The 7,766-nt window shown below is 45.9% G+C and overlaps 1 pseudogene; it reads right to left on the bottom strand.

Moving 5' to 3' along the window:
• Positions 1-3,563: 3,563 nt before the first annotated feature.
• LOC129457836 (putative uncharacterized protein encoded by LINC01554) lies at positions 3,564-6,801 on the bottom strand (annotated as a pseudogene).
• Between the last annotated feature and the right edge of the window lie 965 nt (positions 6,802-7,766).

Here is a 7,766-nt window from a genome sequence, read left to right as displayed (position 1 = left end):
ACCTCGTGCTGGGCAAGAACAAAGGGGTTGAAGTGACAAGATCTACTCCACATTCTGTGCCTACTCCTTCTCCTTCTACCCCGACAGGAAGAAATCATGGGGCCTGAGATTTCTGTAAACATGAGGCTCTTGCTCAATGCTCCGGGGAACATAAACCCCAAGCCCTGGCAGAGGGGAAATCTCCCACTTTCTAAAACTAGACAGGTGGGCCTAATGTGAACCGTGGAGTTCAGCAGCACCGGAGCGATCCTGAGTGGTCACATCAAATCGAAACACACAGGAAATTTGGGTACATTTCCCCTGCCAGTGTAGGATGGAAATGAGAGTGAGAGGAAAGGTCCCAGGAGCCCCAACATTTTACCCTCCAGGTCACTGGTCGCCTCCTTAGGACCTCCAGGACAAACTGCTCCTCTCTGTGGTGTGGGATTTGCTTGAGGAGACAACGCGTTTGTTTAGCCTTACACATGAATGCAGAGCATATGGAGAAGTAAACCTCACTGACCACTGCTTCCTCAAGTGACTTCTCTCCCACGCCCCTCATGGAAAGCCCTACAAAGGAAAAATCAATCTTCTCAGCTTTAAACCTGCCTTCTGTCCTCGTCAGATGTTGCCAAGCACGAAGCGTTACGGGGGCTCCTATCACAAAGCAAACAGAGCTGGAGCAGCCGGAAGGAGAGCTGCTCTCTAAAAGCTTTTAAACACTGTTATATTTTTAAAACCACTTACTGAAGAGGTGAGTTATTTTCTACTCCTCCTTCCCCAGAAGCACAGACATTAAGGTTACCTAGAAACTTGTCCAGAAAGCATGTGGCAAATAACAACTATGCAATAGAAACATCCGGATTTGTCATCTAATAGGAGATGGTATCAGCAAGGTCATATGTGGGTAGAGGTGGAAGATGAAACTTCATTACCTTGCATGCCCCAGCTACTGGGGGGCCATTCCCATGTGCTCTGGAGGAAGGAGACTTTGCTTTTATCTTGGCTAGGAGGGCCTTTGACTGGTACAAGTTGGAAATGAGTAAGATCTGAGATTGATGCTTCTCATACTGAAGACTGCCTGTGGGAATAAAAAGCAGAGGGAGAATAAAAAGACATGAGATGGGGTCGCCTCTACCCTGGAAGAACATCTAATCTGTAGGATGGATGAGATGGGATGTACACAGAGAATGACCTGAGAACAAAATTGTTTTTTTAAGTTTCAGAAGCAAAATAATATTCCGTGAAGGACCAGAAGGGGGACAGGAAGACTTCTTAGTGAAGGTAGTTTTAAATCAGGTCTTGAGAGACAGTGAGAACAGCAGAGAAGTTGGGAGAGAAGGGATGGGGTGGCTAGCATGGTTCTGTTAGCGAGTCACATGTGCTGACGACATAGATGTGGTGCTGTTTACTTTGATATTTCATTTCCATTATTGTAGGAGAAGGAAAGGGAGATGACTCCTCTTTATTTTTATAACTTTAGCTCCAGACTTTCTAAAAAAAAGTCTTCATTTCATGAAGGCAGTTTTGCTGTTTCCGAAGAGCTTATTCCTAATGCGTATTTCCAACCAACACCCTCTCTATGTCAGATGAGGTGATAACATTTGTAATTGCAGAGAATCAGAAAAGTGTGACTCAACCTGTTTCACCACGAAGGCTTTGCCGCAGACATGGGGCTTGGGGAGATTCAGCTGGCATGAAAAAAGCAGCAGGAGCATGGGCCACTGGGAAAAAATGGTCTAGGGATCTTTGCTGCACCCAGTTTCCTTTTGCTTTACCCCAGAATATACCCTTTTTCCAATTCATCATAAAGAAGGCGGACTAGTGAAACTCAGGAATTCTGGAAGTTAAGCTATCTGCAAACTTATTCTGAGGAATCAGTGCAAACCCACAGGGCCAGCTATGGGACAATGCCTGGGCTTTCCACACTGACTTCTTTCCATTCGATGGTCATCAGTTTTATCAGGGACATCAGGGCTTCTGCGTAAGTCACTAAAACATGGCCGAAGGTACCTGAGCAACCACAAAAAAATTTGACACTAAAAATATAGGCAGGAAATCTCCACATGCAAACAATTCTCAGGAAGAGGAGAAGGGTGCGTCATAAAAGTCCAGCTGACATTCTACACTCCTCTCAAATTACATGCAGCCAGTGCCGTCGGCCTGAAAATATTGAGCAATATTCCAGCCGTCCTCTTGTCACATGTGCTTCATGAATGCTGGGCTCATCAGGCAGGAGCACCCAGGCGTCAAAACACTCTCCTGAGAACTGAGGAATGTGGCCACCGTCTTCTTGGCGAGACCTTGACTGTAGGAGGCATCTGACCTCAGCTCCTCTGAAAATGGAATGAAACACTTTACAGATCTGTACCTGGTCTTCCGCAGTCACTTCGAAAAGGATAAGAGGCAGGAGTTTAAAGTATGAGTTGGAAGTTGAAAGATTTAGTGGCCCTTCTGACATCCCATGGTCTCAGGAAATTCAGTTAAGCTCTCTGAGAGTTTCCACTTCCCCATCGCTGAAATGATGTGAATTCATGCTACCTATTCGGCGGATATTAAAATGCAGTAGATCCAGGCATTGTTCTATGTGTGAGAGAGTGTATGTGTATTGATAACTATTGTTTTCTTTTCCAGACTTACTGTTCTCACTACCCTGATGTATCCAGATCAGTTAAAACCTATTACTTAGCAAAGTTTCAGTTTGAATTTGTGTCCTCTCACAGACACATAAAACACATACACACACACACACTCAAAAAGGATCAGAATTATTTTTTCTTTTGTGAGACTGAGTCTCACTCTGTCACCCAGGCTGGAGTGCAGTGGTACAATCTCAGCTCACTGCAATTTTTGCCTCCCAGGTTCAAGCGATTCTCCTGCTTCAGCCTCCTGAGTAGCTGGGATTACAAGCACCTGCCACCATGCCCGGCTAATTTTTGTATTTTTAGTAGAGATGGGGTTTCGCCATGTTGGCCAGGCTGGTCTCGAACTCCTGACCTCAGATGATTCACCTGCCTGGGCCTCCCAAAATGCTGATATTACAGGCATGAGCCACCGCGCCCGGCCAGAATTTTTTTTCTTTCAACTAGAATATGTTTTTCTGAGTGAGGAAGAAAGAGAATTTACATCACAAGGCAAAAATTACTCATAATATTGCATGCATCCATGGGAGAACATATTACAATACGAGCACCATTTTCCCTGGGTGCCAGGGGTGGGGCAGTTTAGCTGGAAAAGCTAAATTCTGCTCCATTTGGATTGAAAACGTTCAGATGTTTTGTTTGTTTATGTGTTTGCTTTCTTGCTTATTCACCTGCGACATCTAATCCTTTAGTCTGAATAGTAACCAGTGAATACACTCCTGTCCCTCTCCTCAGTCCTCACCCAAATCCAGTAAGGCAAGAGATCAGCAGGGCAGCCAGAGAGCCCACACCAGTGAGGCCAGGAAAGAAAACAGAGCTCAAGAGGGTCCACATGAGGGTTTCCTCCCTTATCTAGTCCACAGAGGCTTTTTTTCTAAGTAAAACTCCCAAAGAACTAAAAACAAAGGAAACACAAAAAATTCAACGTGGTATAGAAATTTCAGTAGAACTTTTATTGAACAGTAAGATTTAAGATTTCACCAGGTGAGAAGGGGAATTGAAAATTAGTAGAAAAATTCCTAGGGGACCAGTTAGCCACAACAAAGAATGGGGTGCAGGGAACTTCTTAGGGATGTATCTTCCCCTCAATACTGGTAGAGGAGCAGCATCAGAAGCAGGGCTTTGGAGAGAGGCATAGAAGAGAATCACCTTCTCCTGGCCCAGGCAAGCTACCTGGTGTACCTTCAAGTTCAGGCCAGCTGCTGTTCCTGCCCCCTCTTGGAGATGAAAAGGTTTCCCATGCTCCCACCGCCTCCCGAGTTAATTCTCTCCAGGTGCTTCTCTTGATGTAAACCCAGGGTGCTATTAGCAGGCTCCTTCTTGTTCTCTTGCTCAAATCCTTTCCAACCTTTCCAACCTGTGGAGCTCTGCTCTTTCTAATTTCGAATTTCTAACCCCCATCTTGTTTCTTTCCCCCAATATTGAATTCTGCCATAATCTTCAGATCAACTCTAGTTGTCTCCATTTTTTTCCTGAATGCTAAAACCTTCCAGCTGTCTTCTCTTCCACTCCCTGCCCACCCACGAGTCACCTGCATTTCTTACTCCAGTCGCCATCCTTGTTTCCCTGAACGATCCTCTCCAGGGCTTCGTGCCAGAAAAGTATTTTACAAGTTTCACTTGAACTTCTACACAGTATAATTCGGAATATGTTAATAATATATAAAGCCAACCCATGTTTGGAGCTAAGAGTGACAACAATCTCTCACACTACAGATCAGTCCCAAATTGGTAATGCCCTAAAAATACTAATAAAAATAAGGTGCTTGTGAAATACTCAAATCCCTTCAGTTAGTACAAAAACAACTGGTGAGACCTAAAAATTCAAGGAATGGCCCAGAGTAAAGGGAAATGTAATGTTGACTCTGGTTTACAGAAAGTGAATCTGAGTCATGGCAGATCCTGAAATTTCACATGAACTCATTCTGCCTGTAAATGCCCCGGCATCAATAGTGAGCAAACGTGCATTCTGGCCAGCCAGGCAGAAGCAGTTTGTTTCCCATTGTGCGATGACGCCAGATCCCCATTGCTTCTGACAAAGGCCCTCGTCAAGCCTGTGTGTCATCGTTTGCGTTTGCCACAGCTGCAGCGGGGTGCGCGCAGACCCGCTTCCCGACTGCGCATCAACCGACCTCCCTGGGGCCAAGACAGGCAAGCCGGGTCCGCGCGGGGTGCAGCGCCACCTGCTGGACTTCCTGCGATGGAGCAGCAGCCTGGGGTGGCTGCGGAGTCCAAGAAGTCCTGTCCTTGAGGTTTGCTTTCAGACAACGGCCAGTCCTGACTGCAAGAACAAAAACACTAGCAGAAATATGCACCCGTTACGCAAACCAGTCCTTAAGGCCGCATGTGATCCTTTCCTCACTACAGAATGTGGTGTGGCGTGTATGTGTGCACCAGCGAGTATGTGGTTGGGGGAGGAGGGTGCACCCATTTGTGGTGGGGGGGGTATAATGTGGTGTGTGCATGTGCGTGTGTCTGTGCATGACCTCTCAAAGGTAGGAAAAGTGGCATCGTCGTCATACTCCTTGTTGGATTGGTAAGGAATTGTTCAGTCGACAGAGATTTTTATATAACTTGTTCCATTTATTTCCTCCCTATGCCGTGCAAGTAGATAAAACGTTCTCGACCAAATGAATTGCCAGTGCTCTGGCTCTCTAGAAGAATTACTCATGACCTAACCATGCTAGAGGTTGACAGCTAACTAATGATCTTTCCCTCTTTTCAAAAGACTTTGCCCATATGGGAACAAAGACTGTCATGATCCCCCAGCCAGGCAGGGCTGGCCCTAGGCTTGGAGGAGGCGATGAAGTAAGACACAGCCAGCTATGGGAAGAAGTCAACCGCTTCCATGAGGCCAATTGTGGGTGTCTCAGGAAACAGACAAGTTGCGAGTCTATGTTTTTGCCAGATCCTCTGCCGCTTTAGAGACGTGCTTGCATGTCACATGCGTGAGGCAACTTTCCCTGCCTAGGAGGTTACTGACTTAAACCCAGGGACACTTGTTGAAGTGGGAGGCCTGACAGACAAAAGCAAAGGTGTTTGAGGAATGGCCCTGCTGGTTGGTGATGTGGAAGTGTTTGCTGACAGTTCTAGAAACACCAGGGAGCCAACAGATTGAGTGTTCTGTATTTTCCTGGCTACTAAATAATAACAACTACAGTTTCCTGAGGGCTTACTCATGCCAGGCAGAAGGCTAAGTGCTTTACCTTTGTTTTTTTGTTCATGAAATCCTCAAAACTGCTCTATAAGCCATGCACTATGATCAGCCCTGCTTTCCCGATGATGAAACTGAGGCCCAGAGGGGTAAGTTCCCTGCCTAAGCTTACACAGCTCAGGAGTAAGGGGAGGACTCAGGTCTCTGCAGGCCAAAGGCCAGGCTCCTGATGCTGACCCTCCTGCTTCCCTGCCGTTAGTGCCCTCCGAGGCCCGGACCTGCCCTCTATCTTCCTGCTCGTTTCAGGGCCACAGCAACTCACCAGCCACATGCCCATACCACTCATTTTCATGGAGCCCTTGAGAATGAGAGCAGGGCTTAAGGAAAGAGCTTTCGTTCACTTTGTTTTGAGCCAGGACAACAGACTGGGAAGTGGTTGAAACACACAGTTCTGGGTCAGAGGTCAGAGAACAGACAGGACTCCAAAGGCTAAAACAAACAAGATTTCTCACAGCCGCTCTGGCCGTGTTGAGACCCATGGGCTAGGGCTGGCCAATCTGTCCCCACGTGGGATAGACTGTGTCCAGAAGGGTGGCCTGGCCTGCTCCTGGCTAGAGCAGATAAGGAAACCACTGTCTTGGATTCAGCTCCCAATTCTGTCACATTCCAGCTGAGGGCCTGTAGGACAGTCGTGAAGAACCACATATGGCAACATCATCTCTCCGGAACCCGAGATGCCAAGGCTCCTCACTGTAACATGGCAAAAATGCCAGCTAGCATGCAGAACTGTTGTGGGGTAATGAATGGAAGCTAATGTATGAGAAGGAGCTGTTACACTTCAGGACTCTAGATATCGAATTTTATGGTTATCAGTTTCACAGCAAAAAAAAAAAAAAAAAAAAAGAAAGTACTCTTATTCTCATATTATTCTTATTAGTTCTGGTGTGCACTTACATGAGAAATGGCAAAGGGATATTCTACTTCAGTCTTTTGCCCTCTGGCAAAAACTTTCCAGACAGGGTGTCATCGTGTTCAGCTTCCGTGATGCAGTTTGATCCTGATAGGTAACAAGAGTGACACGTTTTATCAAGATCTTGCTACATGGATCAAGGTCACTTCCACCGACACCAGTGCTATTAATACTTCCCCCATTAAGCCAACCTGTCCTAAGAGCCAAAGAGAATACCATAGTTCCAGGTTTCGGTTTGAAGGCGCTGATGGATGAGAGTAGAAGGGAGTGAATGAGGAAGCCCAGACCTTCCTGCAGGAGCAGGGAAGCTAAGACCCAGGCCAGCACCGTCCCCCCCCACAGCCTTCCTAAGGGTGCTGGGCAGCCACGCGGAAACTGGCACTCACTAGGCCAAGACAGCACAGGCCTCCAACCTTTAGACAAAAGTCTTTTGTCTAGGAGGTGCTGGGGGACACCATACAATGCTGTTTCTTTCTAAATTATTTTTTTCACCGAATGCTATCTAGATCCTGGAAATCTATTTCCATGAAATGATTTTAAAATATCCTATATGATAAATGAACGCTTGTCATCGACATGAATGTCCAACATTAGGGGCATGGTTAAGTATAGAATGGTGTATCCCATGATGTTTATGAGAGTTTATAAACATGTGGAGGAAGGGTACAATAGCATAAAGGAAGGCTTGTGTTAGGCTCACATATGAAAAATAAAGAAACAAGAAAAAAAGCTGCAGGCAGGAGTGTATGATGGTAGGAGCTGACAGTACCAAAGATAAATGCTGAAACTATTCTCTAGGATACTGAAATGATGGATACTGACCTGCATTCGTCAAAACCCACAGAACTGTACAACACAGAGAATAAACCTTAAAGTAAATGATAGACTTTATTTAATAATAATGTATGAATATTGGTTCACTAATTGTAACAAATATATGGCACTGATACAAGATTTTTGTTACACGATGTTAATAATAGGGGGAACTATGTGCAGGGAAGGAGGGCAGAGGGAAACAGCTG

Source organism: Symphalangus syndactylus, chromosome 11 (genome assembly GCF_028878055.3).
Source record: "Symphalangus syndactylus isolate Jambi chromosome 11, NHGRI_mSymSyn1-v2.1_pri, whole genome shotgun sequence".
In the NCBI taxonomy this organism is placed as follows: domain Eukaryota; kingdom Metazoa; phylum Chordata; class Mammalia; order Primates; family Hylobatidae; genus Symphalangus; species Symphalangus syndactylus.
This window is presented reverse-complemented; position numbering and strand designations above follow the sequence as displayed.